Source organism: Momordica charantia (genome assembly GCF_013281855.1).
Source record: "Momordica charantia cultivar OHB3-1 chromosome 7 unlocalized genomic scaffold, Mcharantia_2.0 BLBB01000007.1, whole genome shotgun sequence".
Classification (NCBI taxonomy): domain Eukaryota; kingdom Viridiplantae; phylum Streptophyta; class Magnoliopsida; order Cucurbitales; family Cucurbitaceae; genus Momordica; species Momordica charantia.
The window spans coordinates 14,501,375-14,524,511 of record NW_028275165.1 but is presented as its reverse complement, the minus strand read 5'-3'; the positions used below and the strand labels follow the sequence as shown (position 1 = coordinate 14,524,511).

The following is a 23,137-nucleotide window of genomic DNA, read 5'->3' as shown; positions in this document are numbered from 1 at the left end:
TGGACTAATTTGGAAACATTGAGCAATTTACTTTATACCTACTATTCCGTCTAGTTTTTGGTTTCTAGTCTGATTTTATTAGTAGCCATGATTGGGGCTATAGTACTAACTATGCATAGGAATACTAAGGTGAAAAGACAAGATGTATTCCGACAAAATTCTATTGATTTTAGGAGGCCTATAATGAGGAGGACGACAGACCCACTCATTATCTACTAAAGGGCAAGTCGCTTGATTGGTTCGAATCCAAGTTGTGAGATGGCAGTGACGGTGGGAAAAGGCGTAGGTTGGCATGGCTTTGGCTTGGTCTGGTCATTATGGAGATTGATGATCCCTGTGCAAACAATAAGTCAGAGTCCCTTAAAAAACTCTCAGTGTATAAAGGAACGTTCAGGCCCCCAGTTGTCGCAGGGGCCCCTCACTCGGGTATCAGGACGAGAAAGGATATAATCGTGCATTGAAAGATCTAGTAGTAAAAAGGAAAACAAAATGGGGGTTTTAAAAAGGAATCAAAATCGAAATGAAAGCAAGAACTAGTACAACAAGGAAATATGTGCTTCTAACCTTGACTCATGCTGATATGAGACCAGAGATATAGAAGCATCATGTTGCAGATAGGATAAGAGGCGTCTTCGAGAGTCGCGTTATTGTGGTAGTAAAGAAATCACACGAGGAGAGTGGAGACCATTTTCATGCGGGACTCATAGCAAAAGATGCCTTAAAGCATACGACCACGAAAAAGATAAGGGCAGGATTCCCAGAGCAGGAGGGGAGAATGAGGTATGTGAAATTCCACAAAGGGTGGGGAACTGTGTGTGCTTACATTATGAAGAAAGATGAATAACCTTGCCATATGGAGGCAATATAATATATATCAATTGTTGGAAATTGCCTTAGCACGGAATAGGGCAAACCAAAGTTTAGTCTTAGAAAGTCTCGAGGGGTTAGAAGATTGGTACCAAGTGTATAGGGATGACCTTGTGAAAACGAGGATCTTAACTGGAGGATAAAAGAGGTTTTTGAGTCTTTCAAGATATTGCGTGATATAGAAAGCACTGTACCCGAAAGGATACAAAAATATCTGAAGGAGCATGGTGACCCCAATGAGTACGACATTGAGGAACTAGGTGAGAAGTACCTACTCATAGATTGGGTTGACTGCCAACTTTGTTTTGAGAGGTCAATCAAGACAAAGTTGTTATTCCTTTATGGGGAACAAAGCACGCAGAAGACACTCATTTTTAACTTCCTATTAAAAGTACTAAAAATTGATTTTGCATGTTCAAGAAGAAAGAATTTTGTGAGGGCCCACAACCACTACGATATTGGGCTCTTCGATGAGTTCTACGAACCAGAGCCACAAATCAAAGGACATCATATCAAAAGTCGTTCAAGCCGCATAGTGCAGTTGTTAAATCTGGGGAGTTAATTAGTCTGGAGTTGTTTAATCTGTGTTCAATGGCAGAGTTTCATAATCTGGAGTTTTGAAGTCTGTGTTGTGTTCAAGCTGCATAGTTTTTTTATTTTTTGAAACAAAGTTGGAGAGGTATTAAGTCTGTAGTTGTGTAAATTAGATTTATGTTAGTTTTTTTTCTTTTTTATTAAAATTACAATTAGTGTTAGATTCTAATAAATTTTGATTTAAATTTGTTTATGTCAATTCTAAAATTTAAATGTTAAGTTATATTATTTTATGATAATTTTTTTAATTAAATGGGTGATGATTACAATTATATATTATATATTTCAATTATTTCTATGGCCTAATCTTAAAAATTTATTAAAACAAGTTTAAAAATTACATTATTTTTTTTAATACTTTTTGTTATTTTAATTTGATTACCTTAAAATTAAAAGAGATTTTCTTGCTCTTTTAAATTCACTATATTAAAAATAAAATCATACATATTTATATTATTTTAATTGACTAAACTCAAAAAGAATAAATCATACATCTATATTTGTTATTTTGATTGTGTTTAAATTAAAAATTAAACATTTTTTAATATAGATTTTATTTTAATAAGTTCAAAATACAATACAATTTATTTTGTTATTTTGAAAATGATCCATTTAAAAAATATATATATTATTTTATTTTAATATTTCTTTACTTGAAATTAAGTATCTTTATCTTTATAAATTCAAAATAAATTATTATTCTTATTTTAAGGCCCTCGTTTAAAATTGTATATTTTTACATACTATAATTATTAAACATGTATAAGAGAGAACAAGAATTAAGATTATTTAAGGACTTGATTAATTTGATTTCATCAAATATTTCAATTTAATTATTTAAGTTTGACATTTTAAAATTTCTTTTATATCAAGACATAACTGGATATACATATCTTTAAAAAAAAACTACGTATACATAAAATTGATTTATAATTCATATAATCTATAATAATTGAAAACTATGTACATCTATGAATTAAAAAATATATTTGGATTACATTTAGAAAATTTTATAATTGTGAATATGAAGGGAAGTAAAGCCGAAACAATTAAAAATAAAATTGAATAATTGAAAATTAGAAGAGAATTGGGAGAAAGAAGGGTAGTAAAAAAATATAAGAAAGAGAAATGGTCTAACCCATCAAAATAAAAAAAATGGTGGGACCCAATAAATTTGAGATCATGTGGCCACATTGTGAGAAGAGAGATAACGGAAAAAATGTATGATTTGATGCGGAACTCATTTCAAGAAAGAGAAAATAGATAAAATAAAATAAAGTAAGGAGTTGAATAGTAATTTGGGGAGTTGAATAGTGAATTTACTATTCAAATTTGGAGTTTTTAAATTCTTCACTTAAACAAGGAGTGAAGTTTCTTACTCAACTCCACTTCTTGCAAGTTTGTCGCTTGAACGGCCCCTCAAGATTAAGATTAAGTTGCATATGATCATCCTGTGAAATACTTACCTTTTCTTTTTTAACTGATTTACAAAGAAAGATTAAATGTTTCGCGGCCTAGCTTTATACAAACTTATTGTATATAATACCCCCACTCACATATCTCCACATGAATGATTTGGATTAAATCATCTGTAACATTTATAATGTGGGAAGTATCAATAGTGTTACCAGAATAAGGCACCCAACCATATCTATATACTATAGACTCTTTAGGTTATAACTTGAACACGATCCTCTTGTATGTCAACTACATACTATTCAAGATTACATTTGTGACCTTGGATTTTAATAAAAATGGATAATAAATATTGCATATAATCAAAATAATTAAATAGTTATTTTTCAAATAAATAATAAAATATTTATTAATAATGAGGCTTTAGGACATAAATCCCAACAACATCTTCGGCACTGATCTTCCCGTGTTTCTAAGGCCCCATCTTATTTGAAAGCTTTCCATTATAGTCTGATTGCCTCTGCGTTACCTTACCTCCATCTTTCTCTCGCTATCCTTTACACCAATATCTTTCATACTCACGCCTTTCTACTGCTCATCGTAGTTTTGTCCTTAATGTTTCAGCTCATTTTGAGCCACAATATTATCATCAGGTAGTTTATTTTGAGCGTTGGCGTAGTGTAATGAATATTGAGCTTGCGGCCATGGAGGATAACAAGACTTGGAATGTCGTTCCTCTTCCTATCGGTAAGCACATTATTGGTTGTAAATGAGTTTATAAAGTTAAGTATAAGGCGGGTGGTTCTATTGAGCGTTATAAGGCTAGATTCATGGTTAAGGGATATACTTAACAAAAGGGTCTAGATTTTTTGAAAACTTTTTCTCTGGTTGCTAAGTTAGTCATTTTGGGTTTTTTGCCCTTAGCTAGTGTATTTCTAATTAATAAACATTTTATTTCAATAATGAGTTATTTCTTTGCATTATTCATATTCCAATAAACTAAGATCCAAGGTTATTTAATGCAACTGAAACAGTATATAATTGATATACGATATATATTTAATATATGATGTATATATGTGATATACAGTATATATTCGATATACAAGTGGATAATGTTTCAGTAATAACCTAAATGGTCTATACTACATGGATAAGGTTGGGTACCTTATCGTGGTAACACTATGGATACGACGCGCTTTGTAATATTAGGAAACGACTCTATCCATGTCGTTCATGTGGAGACATACAAGTAAAGGTATCATATATAATGACTTTGTATAAGACCGGACCACGAAATAATTGATCTTGAGTTATAACACCGTAAACTAACTAGATTAATATTTCATAGGATGATCAGGTAACTCGATCTTAATCCTGAGCGAGCTAAAGGGATCGTCCTTTGATTTGTATGGGTGAGAATGGCTCGGGTTGCCGATTCAATAATCCTACTATTTTGGGGACGAGACAGAGTAAGGAGCTGGGAACATAACTACGTAAGATGAAATTCACTTCTTCTCGACTTTAGGGTAAGTAGATGAGTGTTCCCTTAAATACTGACTCTGAGACTTGAACAATGGGCCCCACCCTCTCACTAGCCCGAGAGGGACTTCTGTTTAATGGTTAGACCATAAACAGGCTGTTCATTAGAGGAGTAGTGATACTTAAGGTGCAAGATGTAACTCATGGGTAAAATGGTAATTTGACCTAGTTGAAGTTACGAACACTCGTGAAGGATTGATTTGCTGTCAATGGTCAATTTCCATGGATACAAAATATTTTACAATGAGAAGAGTGCAGTTGTGGGTCTTTAGTGGAGTGACTCACATTTATCGAATGCTGATTAATATGGTTAATGAGTTTAATCAATTAATATCATATCGTTGCAGCTTCTGATCTGTAGGTCCATTAGATCCCTTTACTAGCTCACAACGGGTAAAACGAGAATCAAGATTTTGAAAGCATTTGAAAATGTTCAAAATAGAGAATGTATATAATATATATTGACACATTATATAATTATTAATTTTGGATAAAGATTAAAAATTCATACTACATATTATGTGAGAAATATTTGAATAAAATTCAAATAATAATTAATATGAATTTAATTCATATTAGAACTATAGGTTAAAATTAATGTACAGAAAATGTACATTAAAACTATAAGATATTCAAGAGATGCTTTTAGATAAGTCAAACATTAAATTTTAATTAAATTAAAACTATAGGTTATACCAGAGATGCTTTTGGATATAAGTTTTAATTAAATATGTGATATTTAATTAAAAGTTAAATAGTTAATCGTTAATTATTTACTTAATTAATATTTGAATTTAATTAATTAATTATTATTACATTTATTAAATTAATTAGATTGATTTATTATTAATTTTGTTATTAATTAAATTAAAAAGAAAAATCAATTCTCTTACACAATTGCAGGAGAGTGGTGAAGTGGGGTAGCTCCCCACTACTAGAAATTCGGGCTTCAGTGACAATTTAAAACTGTCACTAACATCATTCGTGACAGTTATATAACTGTCACGGATTAAGGTATCAAGGAAAAGGAAAACGTGACCGTTATTAAAAACTGTTGTTAATACAATTATAATGATAAATATAAGTTGTCATGAATTGATCATCCACCACAATTTAAAAATGTCAAAAATTACACATTTGATGACAATTTATAATTGTCATCGAAACAATTACAAATTTTGTTCTACTGTCGACAAAAATTTAATAGCGACAGTTTATAATTGTCACAAAATATTTTTTAAAGACGGTTTATAATTGTCATGAATATCTTTTAACAACTGTTTATAAATGTCAAGAAAAACGTGATAATGGTTGTTTATAGCTATCAAAAACACTTTTATAGGGATAGTTTTAACGGTCAATATTGGCAGTTTAATTGTCATAAAAAATTTTATATTGACAGTTTTTAATAGTCATGAATACCTTTATAGTGACACTTTTTATTTGTCACAAAAAGGTTTTCAATGACATTGTTCTAGTGTCATAAAATATATTTTGTTGACAACTACAATGATTGATGTTCACAATAACTGTCATAATTATTGAAATAGTGACACTTTTAAAACATGACATATTGATACTCTTTAAATAGTGAAATAAACTTGTGATGAAATATTTTCAATAAGTTTTTTACTATAATTGTACCAATGGTTCGAAATATCGATGTCGATGGAAATGTCGAGATCTCGATTTTATGGACATGTCGATGGATATGTCGATGTTGATGGATATTTCGAGAACAATCCTTAAAATTGTGGATATTGATGCAATTTTTTTGAATGAGTATATAAGACTTCAATGGTAACTTAATTAGCTCATAATTGATCACTTTTAATCGTCATATCTAAATATATACGTAATATACTTATGAAAATCTCGTTCCAATGAAAATGTCGAAATAAAATTATGTATATATAGATGGCAATTAATTGAATTAGTAAGTTAAAGTTAATTATTACTTAAATATGTTTTATTGTTAATTTCTAACCTAACTAATCTTTTGAATAAGATATGTGAACTATTGATATATGTAAAGGATGAACTAATCATAGAAAATTTGAAATAACGCTATACATAAATTAGAAAATGATAATCTTACAATTTTCAATTTTAAAAATGAAACTCATAAATTAAAATTTTAAAAAAGAAAAAAAAACTATGGCTCTCTCTCTTTTTATACTTTCTCTTCTTCCTCTGTTTTAGAACTATTTTGATCTTGGCTTTCCCTCTGTGTCTCCAAAGTCTCTCCCCCAAGTTCCCAACTCTCAAATACCCTCTATTGCACCCCAATTTCCTCAAAACTACCAACAGGTCATTCTCCTACTCTTATCACCCACATAATTTCCCAAATCCCCCAAATAAATTTTCCCGTCAATCATCTTCATCCTCCAAGCAGAAATTTTTTTCTCTGATTTTCTTTGTCAATTTCATCAATTCATTGTTGCTTTTCTCTAATCGATGAGTCAATTTCACCAATTCGTTGAGGAATCGCAAAATCTCTTCACTCCTCCTCTTCAGTAATAATAGTCACACTCGAGAAGCTTATTTGGCCATGAATTATCTGAATCCCTTTCTTCCACACTTAGATGGATCACAATAGCATATTGGGATTGATAAAAAACAATAAAAATAAAAGAAAGAGAGAGAAAAAAATCTTTCCCTATTTCTCAAAGAATTTGTTGACTTCCTCCACGATTTCAGATCTGATGCGGTGGGCGATTTCTTTGCCATCGAGAAGAATTCAAAACGATGATACAAAGTGGCAGAGCAACTAGAGTATTGTAGAGTTTGAAGTTAGAAGGAGATCGAAATGTCCACGATACCTAGACATGTCGAAGAGAAGTCGAAATATCTTCGATAGGAGGGGAAAAAGATTCCCCTTCCATATCGATGTCGATATACTAGAGGGACATGTCGACGTGTCGTTGGATATTTAAAACATTGATTGTACCTAGTACCTGTCAATTATCGTATTACACATATAAAGGCATATATATAAACATATACAAATCACAAAAGTGACATATACATAAACCCAATATTCACATATACATAAATCAAGTATTCACAAAGTATTCATATTTACATAAGTTCCATATACATAAACCACTAACCCAACAAAAATGCCAATAAATCACATAGTTTCAATCAAGCTTCTTCATGACGGTTCTTAGAAGACCTAATCAATAAAACAATATATTAAATATCAATCCACAACACACTAACACTAATTGAGAAGGGTCAACTAACATATTCTAAAGGGTGGGGGAGGGAGGTGTAACACATTATTAACATAGGTTGATCTTACATATTAATTGGGGGATGAGGTGTTTGGAATAAGATATGATGGCTCATACACATTGAATAATCCACAATAATACACATGCCTATAGAAAGGCTTGGTCATTTTAGTAGAAGAAATTAAAGATGGTCAATGAATATATTTGCTATATAGGGGAATCTCCTCTTCCTCTTCAAGATTCTCCCCGATACAATCAATTGTGTTAGTTAGCTCAATGTCAATCTAAATTTCATTTCCAGTCAGAATAATAACCTTAATCAAGTGTTGATGTCATAGCAACAATAATAACCTAACTTAACTTAAAGAAAACAAAAATGTCAAAACATGAAAATCAAGTAAATTGATAATCAAGAAATGGACTCTGTTTAGTTTTAGAGCTAACATTCCTACGGTTCCAAAAATCACCAATGCAAGTGGATTCTTCCCCTTATTAAAATAGCTATGTTTTAAGTTTAACTATCAAGCATAAATAAAATATTATCATAGCTTATTGAGAAAAAAAAAAGAAAGAAAACAAAGAAACCGTGTACCTTAATTTTAGGATTGGTTGAATTGTCTAAGACTTGGATGAAAAGGTGGTTACGTCTAAGACAATAATATCTACAAGCTACTGCAATAAGTTTCTAATTGTATATTAGATGCTACGTAAATTGGAGCACATAACTTATATGGTTAGTAAATTCAAAAGAAAAATAGAAAAGAAGGCATGACGACCTCTCGCTGGATAAAATAACCACATAACCAAGATCAACATCTCATTCTAGCTAGTGCTTCCATGATACAAAAAGTCTGTTGTCCTGCCACTATAGGAAAAACTGATATAAAGAAGGATATGATAGGTTCAAGGTTTTACATAATTAAAAACTAACTAGCTAAAGTAATGAAAATTATATTTACTACCTTTGATTGCTCATCCGCAACTAAGGAAGCATATGAATGGTACATGCTTTGGAGCATCACATATAAAAGGCTCTAAGGCTTCTAGTGTAACAACCCATGATATTATGCTACCTAAAACATTAGGTAGAAAAAAGGTAAAGTCAGAGACAATGAAAGTTTAAATTGAAGCAGAAATATCTAACTCCCTTATTTAGCTTCAATAGATCCAAACATCCATCAAGCTTACATCCCGAATGGCAACCCTATAATTGGATCATGACATAGTAAACCAGATGCATTCAAAGCTGTTGGGTATTTTCACATGTGTGAAAGCCCAACAATTTTAGGCCCAAATGTGTCATTACTTTTAGGGTTATATATATATATATATATTGACCTATATATGGAGCCTATGTTAATTAGGGGAGAGAAGGGAAAAGTGAGTGCACGCAGTTCAACGAGAGAAAAACATAAAAGAAAAAGAGAAAAGAAAAGCTTCCATACATAATTGTTTTTTGCACGATAAGAGGTCGATCCGTGGTCCGATCAAGGTGAAATTTTGACAGTGTGTTCATAACACAAGGGTCTTCAATCTCAACGGTGGAGATTTCTTTTGGAGCTGCTTACAGCCAGATATAGTGGGAAGTTGGTGCCACTTTCGACTGAAATCTTTCTAATTTTCTTCTTCAGTTTATTCCCTTGTTTGCCGAGATTTATTATCTCGAGACATTATTATTTTATGCCTCTAGTTGTTACTAGGGAGAACTTGGTGTAGCCCATTATTGATTATAGTGGAGATTTTGACTTTGGTCCGTAGTTTTTACTCCTCACATTGAGAGGGTTTTCACATTAAAATTGCTTGTGTCCCATACTTGTTTGAATTATTATTTTTACTTGCTATTTGCCATTAGGTTAACACAAAAGGGGATAATTGGTCCAGAAAGTTAAGTGTTTATCCTAACAAAGTGGTATCAGAGCAAGGTTAAAAATTAATTTGACTTTGTGTTGAACAATGGAAACTAGTACAAGTAGAATGGTGACCTTGAATGACTCAAATTATCAAGTTTGGAAAAAGAAAATGGAAGATGTTTTATATGTGAAGGATTTTTATCTTCCTGTTTTTTTACTTGAGAAGCCTGAAGATAAAACTGATTTAGAATGGGAAATACGTCATAGAAAAGTTTGTGGCTTTATTAGATATTGAGTAGAAGAAAATATTTTAAATCATATTGGAGAAGAAACATATGCACGGACTATGTGGAACAATCTTCAATCGTTATATGCCCAGAAAACTGGTAATAATAAAATGTTTCTGATAAAGCAAATGACGACTTTGAAGTATCAAGATGGAACACCTATGTCAGATCACTTGAATACATTCCAAGGTATCATTAATCAGCTTGCTGGAATGAAAATCAAGTTTAAGGATGAGATACAAAGGTTATGGCTTCTTGGTACATTTCTATACTCGTGGGAGACTTTTAGAACTTCGTTATCGAACTCAGCCCCAAATGGAGTAATAAGTATGGACATGGTGAAAAACAATGTTTTAAATGAAGAGATGAGAAGAAAATCACAGGGCTCTTCATCACAGTCAGAGGTTCTTGTTACTGAAAGAAGGGGGAAGAGTAAGAGTAATGGTCCGAGGGGTAGAGATAGAAGCAAAAGTAAGAGCGGCCGATTTTCCAATGTTGAGTGTTATCATTGTGGCATGAAAGGGCATATAAAGAAATATTGTTGACAACTGAAGAGGAAAAATAAAAATGATAAAGGTAAGGAAAAGAAGAATGATAATGGTAATGACGCAGATAGAGTTGCTGCACCTACCAAGGATTTCCTTATTTTATTTGATGGTGATGTTATCAATCTAGCTACACAGCAGAACAATTTTGTGATTGATGGCGCGTCAATTCATGCTACATCCAATAGAGATTTCTTTGCATCCAACACATCTGGTGATTTCGGCAGTGTTAGGATGAGTAATGATTGATCAGCAAAAGCTATTGGTATTGGTGATGTGCACTTGGAGACCAAGAATGATATTACGCTGGTTTTGAAGAATGTGAAACATATCCCTGATATTCGCATGAATTTAATTTCCATATGTAAGCTTGAGGACGAAAGTTTCTGCAATACCTTTTACAATGGCAAATGGAAGCTTACTAGAGGCTTAATGATTGTAGCTAAGAGGGAGAACTGTTACTCATTGTATTTGATGCAAACAATGGTTATTGATTCTGCAATAAATACAGTGGATGATGAAAAGAGTGTTGAATTATGACATAAGAGACTCAATCATATTAGCGAGAAGGGATTGATGATTTTGGCCAAGAGGAATCATCTTTCTAGTATAAAGAATGCGCCTTTGAAAAGCTGTGTTCATTGCTTAGCAGGGAAACAAACTAGAGTTTCCTTTAAGGCGTCTCAACACTCAAGGAAGCCAAATATACTTGACTTAGTATATTCTGATGTATGTGGTCCTATGAAGACAAAAACACTTGAAGCTTCCTCATATTTTGTGACATTTATAGACGATCATTCGAGAAAAACTTGGGTCTATACGTTGAAGACTAAAGATCAAGTGTTGCAAGTGTTTAAACAGTTTCATGCCCTTGTTGAGAAAGAAACTGATAAGAAGTTGAAGTGCATCAGGACCGATAATGGAGGTGAGTATTGTGGACCTTTTGATGACTATTGTAGAAGCCATGATACTCGACATCAAAAGATACCTCCGAAGACTTCTCAGTTGAATGGGCTAGCTGAGAGAGTGAACAGAACACTAGTTGAGCGGGTGAGATGTTTGCTTTCACAGTCACAGTTGCCGAGATCGTTTTAGGGTGAAGCATTAAGCACAGTTGTGCATGTTTTGAATCTTACACCATGTGTTCCTTTGAATTTTGAAGTACTAGATAGAATTTGGTCAAATAAGAAGATATCCTATAATCACCTACGTGTCTTTGGGTGTAAAGCTTTCGTACATGTTCCTAAAGATGAGAGATCGAAGCTTGATGCAAAGGCAAAATCATGTGTGTTCCTTGGCTACGACCAAGATGAGTTCTAATTATAAACTGTATATATGATCCAGTACAGAAGAAGCTTATAAGAAGTTTGGATGTTGTATTTGTTGAAGACTAGACCATAGAAGATATTAAAAAGACAGATAAAACAAAGTTTCAGCATAGTGATGATTTGATTGACTTGGACACAGTTCCTTTAACACAACCTTCTATGTAAACTGAGAATGAGGTTCAGAATGATCAATTTGATGGTACAGTAGAGAGTCCATAATAGGTTGAGGTAGAAGATGATGTTCATAAACAACTGTCGGAAACAGAAGTTCCTACAGAGATTTCTACAGAGATTTCACTTAGAATATCTACTAGAAATTAGCATTCTTCCACACGGTATCCAGTTGATGAGTATGTGTTACTAACTGATGGGAGAGAGCCTGAGAGTTATGAGAAGGCCATGGAAGATGAGTACAAAAGAGAGTGGATTGATGCAATGAAAGATGAAATGAAATCATTGCATGAATATCACACTTTTGATCTTGTTAGGTTACCTAAAAGAAAAACCGCACTGAAAAATAAGTGGGTTTATTGAGTGAAACAAGAACACACCTCACGACCGCGTTACAAAGCGAGACTAGTTGTCAAAGGGTTCAGTCAGAAGAAAGGTGTTGACTTTGATGAAAATTTTGGTCCTGTTGTGAAGATGTCTTCTATACGTGTAGTTATGGGTTTGGCAGCGAGCATTGACTTGGAGGTTGAGCAGATGGATGTCAAGACTGCATTTTTGCATGGTGATTTAGATAAAGAAATTTATATGGAACAACCAGAGGGATTTGGGGAGAAAGGCAAGGAGAATCTTGTGTGCGATTAAATAAAAGTCTTTATGGGTTGAAACAGACATCGAGACAGTGGTACAAGAAGTTTGAGTCAGTTATGGAGGAGTAGGCTTCAAAAATACTACTTTCGATCATTGCGTATTTGTGCAAAAGTTTTCTGATAATGACTTTATTATACTGTTGCTTTCTGTTGATGATATCTTGATTGTTTGTAGGAATATTTCAAGAATTGACACGCTGAAGAAACAGTTGAGCAAATCCTTTGCCATGAAGGATTTGGGGCTAGCGAAGAAGATTCTTGGAATTCGAATAGCACGAGACAGAGCATCTAAGAAACTGTATATGTCTCAGGAGCATTACATAGAGAAACTACTTGAAAGATTCAACATGAACAAGGCTAAAGTAGTAAGTTCTCTATCCAATCACTTTAAATTGAGTAGCAAGCAGAGTCCTTCTACAGATAAAGAGAAGGAAGAGATGAACAGAGTTCCGTATGCTTTGTTGGGAGTTTGATGTACACCATGGTATGTACTAGACCGAATATTGCCTATGGTGTTTGTGTTGTTAGTCGGCTTATGTCCAATCTTGGAAAACAACATTAGGAGGCACTAAAATGGATTATAAGATATTTGCGGGGTACTTTCAATCTGAAGCTCACTTTTGGACGTGGAAAACCAATACTTCCCGGTTACACTGATTCAGATATGGCCGGAGATTTAGATAACCGAAAGTCTACTTCCGGCTACTTGATGACATTCACAGGTGGTGCAGTGCCATGGCAGTCAAGATTACAAAAGTGTGTTGCACTTTCTACGACTCAGGAAGAATATATTGCAGTAGCAGAGGCGTGCAAGGAGATGTTGTGGATGAAGCGATTTATACAGGAGCTCGGCTTCAAGCAACAACAGTATGTGATATTCTGCGATAATCAGAGTGTTATTCATCTTGGTAAGAATTCAAAATTTCATTCGAGAATGAGACATAGATGTGAGGTACCACTGGATTAGAAATGCTCTCAATGATGGACTGTTTGAACTTGAGAAGATACATACTGATCATAATGGATCCGATATGTTGACAAAGAATCTACCACAAGAAAAGATTGAGTTTTGTCGTTTTGTTGCTGGGATGGCAAATTCTTTCACACAGTGAAAATGAGGAGATTTGTTGGGTATTTTCACATGTGTGAAAACCTAACAATTTTAGGCCCAAATGGGCTATTACTTTTTGGGTTTTTATATATATCTATATATATTAACCTATATGTGCAGCCTATGTTAATTAGGAGAGAGAAGGGAAAAGTGAGTGCATGTAGTTCGAGGAGAGAAAATTAAAAGAAAAGCTTCCGTACATAACGGTTTTTTGCATGATCGGAGGTTGATCCGTGGTCCGATCAAGGTCAAATTTTGATAGCGTGTTTATAACACGAGGTTCTTCAATCTGGACGATGGAGATTTCTTTTGGAGCTACCTACAGTCAGATACAGTGGGGAGTTTGTGCCACTTTCTAGTGAGATCTTTCTAATTTTCTTCTCTAGTTTATTCCCTTGTTTGCCAACATTTATTATCTCGAGATATTATTATTGTATGTCTCTAGTTGTTACTAGGGAGAACTTGGTGTAGCCCATTATTGATTATTAGTGGAGATTTTGACTTCGGTCCGTGATTTTTTACTCTTCATATTGAGGGGATTTTTCCATGTTAAAATTGGTTGTGTCCCGTGTTTGTTTGAAATTATTATTTTTACTTGCTATTTTCTATTAGGTTCACACAAAAGGGGATAATTGGTCCATAAAGTTAAGTGTTTATCCCAACAAAAGCATCCAACTAAAAACTGGTAAATAATCCTAACTGCACGAACAAAACAACTCCTAATTTAAAGTCAAGACATTTAAAATCCTTCGTATTAGATATAATTAACAAGAAGTTCAATCCAAAAAAAAAATTAGAAAAAAGCTCTTCAAGGTAATAATTCCTAACTATGTCGCTGAGATATAAATTTCCTTGGTATTCCATTGGTGGCAATCAATTGGTATAAAATTTACAAAATAATAATTACCATAAACATGCCAATATATATAATTCAAACCAAAAAATAACTGATGGTTATCCTTAATTTAATGAAGTGTGGGTATGGCGTGACTTGTCTTGCATAGATAGAGATGTGAGATGAGTCACCATCTACTGTGATCAAAACTACAACACAAATTTAATCAAGGAAGAACAAACCAAATACTGCAACAAGATATGGGAAACAGATGATTAACTTTTATTCCATCAGAAGGTTTTCCACTGTCTCCATCGCTACAAGTATAGGGAGGAAAAAATTCTAAGTAAATTTTTGTACCCCACACATTCACCTAATTACCAATAAGCCTAAATCCTACACCAACCCACACATACCCCTCGTCTCCTCTATTCCCTCCCTTCCACCATGACGATTTGTGTGTTGGCTTTTTGGTCCTTAATCTCAATTAATTAATTTAATTAATTAATATTTTGATGATAACAAACACACTTAGTATTAATTGTTTTTGGTGTGTAAGAATTATTGTTATAAAACATAAATTTATTATGAGCTTCAATAATATTATATGATTTACTGATAATACATATTTTGTTTATTGATAATTTTAGTGTTTTAAAGTGTCCACAGCGTAGAGCTCGATACGATGATTCCAACAAATTTTGAACTACCCAAATCGAAGTTCAAACGAAGAAATTATGATCGAAAGAAGTTGGAAGAAAAATTACCCGAGGTGGAATGACGTGGCGGCTGAATCAACTATGCGAACCAACGAAATGTTGACATGTGGCATGGTGTTAAAAAAAGAAAAAAAAAAGAAAAAAAAAACAAAGTTACCGTTGAAGGTAACTTAAAAGAAAGAAAAAAAAAAATATATATATATATCACGTATATTTGTTTCAAATAAAATTATATTATATTATATATATATAGCCGTTTGACACATCCATATATAATATTTTATTATTATTATTATTATTTTATTCAATTAAATAACAACATTTGATTTTTAATCATTTCAAATCCAATTGTTCAAATTTAATTTGGATTTCAAATTTATTCCCAATTTTTTCTCTTCTATTTAAACCTCTCATTCTCTCAAATTTCAACAACACTTTCTCTTCAATTTTCTCTCCAATTTATCCATTGTTCATCTCTGTTGCGAGAGATTTTATTTGAGAGATCTTGAGCTTATAATTTTTATTTTCTTTTAGCCAATTTGAGGGTTCTATTTTGTAAGAATTTTTCTTACAAAATTTGTGAGAAAAAATTTGTATATCCACTCTTTAAGAGAGTTCGTAAGTTTGTTCTTCAAATTTCCAATTCTTTGTAAGGGTTGCTATTGAGCCTGAAAAAGAGCATTTGTAACAGTTTGATCCTAAACTGTGGAAAGGATCGGGTTCGTTCTTGCTCCTCTAAAAAGAACTTTGTACCGGTTGGACTCTAAGCCGTGGAAAGAGTCAAGTTCTTCAATTGAATACCCAAGAGGACATTGGGAAGTGGAGTAGGCCGATTGTTGCCAAACCACTATATGCCATTTTCTCTAACCCTTCTCTATTTAATTTTTGCAATTAATTTTCTTTATTATAAATTACCCGAAATTAATTGCTATAATTTGTTATTCATGTTTATGTGCAATATTTACATTGAAATTAATTTGGGTGCTTGAAATATTATCTTTAATTTATTGATTAAAATTATTTGTTGATAAAAAGTTTACTTATTTGTTTAATTTGGGTCCACCGTGGTAAAAAGTTTAAAAAGTTTCATTATTAAACCCTATTCACCCCCTCTAGGGTTGTCATACCGATCCAACAATTGGTATCAGAGCGAGATTGCGCTCTTCTACATAAACTATTTCAAATTTTATCTCGATACTAAGTGTTTTGTTAATTTTTGAAAAATTATTTGAAAAGCTTAATTGTAGAGTTACGACAACTTTAGATTTTCTTGTAAGTGATTGCATTGATAGACCTCCTTTATTTGATGGTAGAAAATATGATATTTGGAGACATCGAATGAAAACTTTTTTGCTATCTATTGATTTTGATATTTTGTATGTTTGTGAAAATAATTTGTCAAAATTAGATTTGAGTAATGAAATGCTTTCTTTTAATGCCAAAGCCATAAATATCATATGTTGTGCTTTAGATAAAAATATATATGATAAAATTTCACATTTTACATATGCATATGATATTTGAAATTTTTTTGATGATGCTTATAGTATTGAAAATTCTCCTTTTACTACTAATGATTTATTTGATGTGAAGGAGAATTATAATTCTCAAAATCAAGAAAAATTTCATGAAGTGGAAAAAGAAAAACGTGATGGATCCTCATTGTGCTTGATGGCTCATTCAAATGATGGGAACGATGTTGAAAGTGATGAAGATGAGGTAAATCATACACCTCCTTCTTATGATGAATTGTTTGAAGCATTTGAAAATATGCAAAATGACTTAGAAAAACTTGGTTCCAAATATGTTGTGCTTAGAAAGAAATATCATGCCTTAACTAGTGAAAATACATCTTTGATAGATGAAAATAATTACTTGAAAAATAGAGCTACTAATAATATGTTGCATGATGATTGTTGTGATGAAAAACATGCTTTGAACAGTGAGAGGATTAAATTTCTCGAAAAAGAAAATGGAGATCTCAAATCTTTAGAATGTGAATTAAAAATTGAATTAAATGATTTGAGAAATAAAAGTGAGAAAATTGAATCTTTTTCTTTGGAATTAAAAGATAAAATTGCTAGTTTGAAATGTGAAATTTTTATTTTGGAAACTAGCAATATATCTTTAGAAAAAGAGAAAGTTTCTTGTATTGACAAAATTAAATTTCTTGAGCTTGATGTTTGTGAGAAAAATGATCTTTTGCATGTCCTTAAAGAAAAAGAAATGCTTGCTATTAAAGAGCTTGAAATTGCAAAAGAGTTCATTAAAAAGTTGACAATAAGTGCTCAAAGGTTAGATAAAATAATTGAAGTAACAAACCTTATGGTGATAAAAGAGGTTTAGGCTATGTTGATGAATGCTCTAATCCTTCAAGTTCTAAAACTATCTTTATTAAAGCATCTCCTATTGTGCCTAAGCTTAATATACCTAAGGTTGTGTCTAAGAATTCTAAAACTAGCTTTATACCTATATGTCATCATTGTGGTGTTGAAGGTCATATTATACCTAAGTGCTTTAAATTGAAATATGCTCCTACTACTTCTTCAAGAATAAATGTTTCTCAAAAAGCAAAGTTTCACAAGGCTCTTAAAAAAATTTTTTCAAAGAAAAGCAGAGTGCATAAATTTGTTAAAAGGAATAAATCTTTGCATAATATTATTTGTTCCTCATGTGGCAAGTATGGACATAATGCTTAATTCCTGTTACTTGTTTAAATCCAATGCCTTAAATGTCAATACAAATGTTAAATTTATGCATAAACATAAAAATGATAGAAATATGCATACAAAATCAAACTTTGTGCCTAATCATGCTTGTGGTAGAAGTAGAGTTATATGTCTAATGCTAAATTTGTGTCTAAGCATGTTCAAGCCAAATATAAATGTATGCATAGTACTAAATTTATACCTAGACATGAAAAGACTATAGATATGCTTGTAAAATCAAAATTTGTGCCTATATGTCATTTTTGTGGAGTTAAAAGTCATTCTAGACCTAATTGTTTTAAATTGAAAAATTATCCTATGAAGAATTTCTTAAAGAAAAATAGTGTGCAAAATAATTTTGTTAAAAAGAAATTCTTGTCTAATGTTGTGTCATATGGCAAAATTAGTTATAAATTGGATACTTCGTTGCCAAAAATGGATGCTAACGATATTGGAACTCATTTGAGATGGGTTCCGAAATATATGCTTCCTAACAACGAAGGACCCAATAAATGAGTACCAAGATCTTTTGGTTGAGCTTTCTTTTTATAGGTATGTTTCAAGAAGTTAATGGTTGTTTGGACTTCAAATGAGAAATTAATTCAAATGGAGAAACTATTATGACTTGCTTGAATCCAATAAAAAAAATTGACATTCGGTATCTTTAATTTTTTTTATAGATTAATTTGTTCTATTGATATTTTATGAAAATTATATTTTCTTAGTAGGTTAGAGAAGTTTGAATTGGTCTCTTGAATTTTATTGTTTATTAGATTAATTTTCTTTGAGTATATTGAGAATATTTATGACATTAATTTTATTGCTTGATTATTTATGGATTAGTGGATTAATGCTCTTCGGAATATTGTCCTAGATTTTTTTTTGAATTGGCCATAATCTTTATTGTTTATTATTTGAAATATCAAGTTATAAGCCTTGAGAAATTATTGAATATTTTTTTTGGCACTTGTCTAATATTGCTTGAATATTGGATTATTGGTTTTTTTAATATTGATGTTTATCTAATTGATTGATTTGTGATTCGTTAAATATTAAATTATGATATTATCAAGATTGTGTTTTGAGAACTATTATTGTTGATGGTTGATATTTGTTCTATTAGAACAAATTGTTTAAATGCTTTTTGGCCATAAACTATGAGTTTCTCTATGAAAATTAATTTCAAAATTTTGCTCATTGTTGAAAATTGTTTGTTTTGAAATTTTGTTTGAAAAGAGTTGTTAAATTTTTTTTATAGGGATAGTTACTAAGAATGGATTTAATTTTAAAATTTCATTAGCATGTTGCTCAAAAGTAACTGATTTTTGTGGTTTTCTTTGTCTATCTTTGATCAAATTCTTTTGTGGTTATATAAGTCAAATTAGACCTATGATCAATTACATTTGGTATCAGTGTTTGTTTGATTAATATTTTTATGATGTCATTTACTTATATTTAATTTGTTTTGGTGGCATAAATGGTGATATTGTTATTTTGACAAATTGATATCAATTTTGGTTTTTGTTTATCAATTGATATTTATTCTCTAACATTTAATATTTTGGTATTATGATAGTGTTTTATAGCTTGCATGGATTTGATAAATTCATTCCTTGAGATTAATTTGCTTAGACTATCATTTGTTTTGAAAATTTGTTTTTGTGCATAACCATGAGAATTAAAATTGCTTTATTGGAATTATACTTGTCTTATGCCATATTTTCTTCAATGAAAATTTTGTGGAATATTAAATATTTGTTTGAGATAGATTGATCTACCATGAATTTTTTTTATATATAGTTATCTTATGAAATTTATTGACATGGTTTTTCTTGTATTACTTTTATCTCCTTGATATTTATTGATATGTCTTTTTAAGAGGAGAATGCATATCTTTAGGGGGAGTTATAATATTTCATTTATGAATTTGGTGAAATTGTTTCTATATATTGCTTTTTATTGTTTATGTGATTTTTTTTAAGAGTATTTATAGTAATTTTAATATTGAGTATGTTGGGAGAATTTGCTGAAAATGTTCAAGTTTATTAAAGCTAAATTTGCAAAAACTCCCATGAGCAAACCTCTACTAAGTTTTGACAAGGATTAAACACTAAATGTATTGATGTTAAATCTTATTAAGGTACGTTGAAACTTTACTTCTCTTATGTATATTGTTTATCTATTTAAAGGGAGCAATTCTTTTCGAAGTAACATTATTTAGAATTGCTTATAATTGATGTCTCTTATTTTTCTTGCTAATTTATTTATAAAGCATCTTGATAGGGGGAGTTTTATAAAAACTTGTTAAATGTCTTTTTGTCCCTTATTACGAGGGAGTGTTAAATTGCTTAAAAAAATGGAGCTTTCTTATTTATTTTGTCTTAGTTGTCATTTTTTATTGTTTCCAAAAGGGGGAGAGGTATTAAGAAAAATGAATAATTTTATGAGAAATTGTGTTACAATTAAATTTATGCTTGTCTTAATTGTGCTTCATGTTATCTCACACACCACTTTGATTACATTTTTCTTAAGTGGTTTGTCATCATCAAAAAGGGGGAGATTGTTGACTTTTTTGACCCTTAATCTCGGTTAATTAATTTAATTAAGTAATGTTTTGATGATAATAAACACACTTAGTATTAATTGTTTTTAGTGTGTAAGAATTATTGTTATAAAACATAAATTTATTATGAGCTTCAATAATATTATATGATTTATTGATAATAAATATTTTGTTTATTGATAATTTTAGTGTTTTAAAGTGTCCACAACGTAGAGCTCGATACGATGATTCCAACAAATTTTGAATTACCCAAATCGAAGTTTAAATGAAGAAATTATGATCAAAAGAAATTGGAAGAAAAATTACCCAAAGTGGAATAACGTGGCGGCTGAATCAACTAAGCGGATCAACGAAATGTTGACATGTGGCATGGTGTTAAAAAAATAAAAAAAAACAAAGTAATTTAAAAGAAAGGAAAAAAATAAATATATATATGTCACATCACATTAAATGTATATTTATTTTAAAAAAATTATATTATATTATATATATAGTCGTTTGACACATCCATATATAATATTTTATTATTATTATTATTTATTCAATTAAATAACAACATTTGATTTTTAATCATTTCAAATCCAATGGTTCAAATTTAATTCGGATTTCAAATTTCTTCCCAACTTTTTCTCATCTATTTAAACCTCTCATTCTCTTAAATTTCAACAACACTTTCTCTTCAATTTTCTCTCCAATTCATCCATTGTTCATCTCTCCAAAAACTTCAATGTTCCTTTAAATTTGTTGTGAGAGATTTTATTTGAGAGATCTTTAGCTTATAATTTTATTTTCTTTTAGCCAATTTGAGGGCTTTATTTTGTAAGAATTTTTCTTACAAAATTTGTGAGCAAAAATTTGTATATCTACTCTTTAAGAGAGTTCGTAAGTTTGTTCTTCAAATTTCCAATTCTTTGTAAGGGTTGTTCTTGAGCTCGAAAAAGAGCATTTGTAATGGTTTGATCCTGAACCGTGGAAAGGATCGAGTTTGTTCTTGCTCCTGTAAAAAAAACTTTGTACCAGTTGGACTCTAAGCCGTGGAAAGAGTCAAGTTCTTCAATTGAACACCTAAGAGGAGCTTGGGAAGTGGAGTAGGTCAATTGTTGCCGAACCACTATAAATTTCCGGTGTTATTTTCTCTAACCCTTCTCTATTTAATTTTTGCAATTAATTTTCTTTATTATAAATTGCACGAAATTAATTGCTATAATTTGTTATTCATGTTTATGTGCATTATTTACATTGAAATTAATTTGGGTGCTTGAAATGTTATCTTTAATTTATTGATTAATTTTGTGTTTGTAAAAAGTTTACTTATTTGTTTAATTTGGGTCCACCATGGTAAAAAGTTTACAGTTTCATTATTAAACCCTATTCACCCCCCCTCTAGGGTTGTCATACCGATCCAACACTGCGAAGTGTGTACCAATTATACTTTCTCTCCCACGGTGAAGTGTGTACCTTTTTCTATTTTTTTCCAGATCAGTGTTTAATGGCCTCTCTCCTCTGAAAAATCATCAACAGTTCAGTGATGACACAAGACTATAATTGATTTTCTCACTATTTTCCCCCAAAATACAACTCCGACTCCCAAACTCCTTCAAGCGTTGGGGCAAAATCAAAATTGACAGTTCAATTGTAATCCACATAGAACATAGAACGAGCAAACAAAATTGATTATTCAAAGTAGTCTACCAAACACAGATATGAAGAAACCATATCGAACAACCATTTAATTTCATCTCTAAACTATATGGATTCAATAAATTTAAAAAAAAAAACTATTGAGTAAGAAAATACCTCAAAATCGGAAAGGAGGAGCCTGGACGATGGTCAGTGGGACTCGGTTTAGAGGTTCGATTTGGTTGGGTAGGAGGCGAGGTGGGCACCGCGGTGGCACTGCTTCGAAAGAGAGAGAGAAAGAGAGAGAGGAAGAGAGTTGGAACGCGGGAGAAGAAAAGGGAATCAGGGATTTTAAAATCTCATCTCCCACCACTGTTTTAATTTAAAAACAAAGGGGGATGTAGTTTAGTTATTATTTTAAAAAATAATTTAGGATCCTTTAGTTTAGTTATTATTTAAAAAAATAAAAAATTTTCCTCACCAAAACATAATTTATCCCAAATAAAGCTACAAAACATTTTTAATATTTTTTAAATAATATATCTCCCGACTCTTATTTATTATGTCTGGAGAAGTCTCGATTATTGCTCAAAATAGTTGGGAGTTAGTAATATTTAAAAAAAAACAATATTGTCCGACAATTTATTAATATAATCGGGTAAAGTTCACTTTTCCCCACTCTTATTAAAAAACATCGGGCATATTAAATTCTCTCGACTATTTATAAAAGTAGTCGGGAGTTGTAATATTTAAAACCAAATTAAAAACAATATTGTTTGACTGTATATTACAATAGTATAGAAGATTAACCTCTTCCGATTATTTCTAAACAAGAAGTTGTTATATATAAAAACAAAAAGCGCAATATAGACCAACGGTTTGAAAGAATACTCGGGCAAAGTCAATTTTACCCGAATATTATTTATAAGCGTCGGTAAGAGTAACTTCTCCCGGCTATTTTTAAAGATAGTCAGGGATTATATCATTTAAAAAAATATTAAAGAACAATATTGTCCGACAGTTTTTTAAAATAGTTCGGAGATGTATACCTTTCCTAACAATTTTAAGTAACCATCGATATCGACATTTTATCAA

The 23,137-nt window shown here is 31.2% G+C and overlaps 1 long non-coding RNA gene across 1 annotated transcript; it reads right to left on the bottom strand.

The window, feature by feature from the left end:
- Positions 1-7,540: 7,540 nt before the first annotated feature.
- LOC148210424 (uncharacterized) lies at positions 7,541-22,386 on the bottom strand. Its single transcript, XR_015792390.1, has 3 exons — positions 22,220-22,386; positions 8,621-8,731; positions 7,541-8,523 (listed from the first exon to the last, which is right to left on the bottom strand). It is a non-coding gene; the product is annotated as an uncharacterized LOC148210424 (long non-coding RNA).
- Positions 22,387-23,137: the final 751 nt, after the last annotated feature.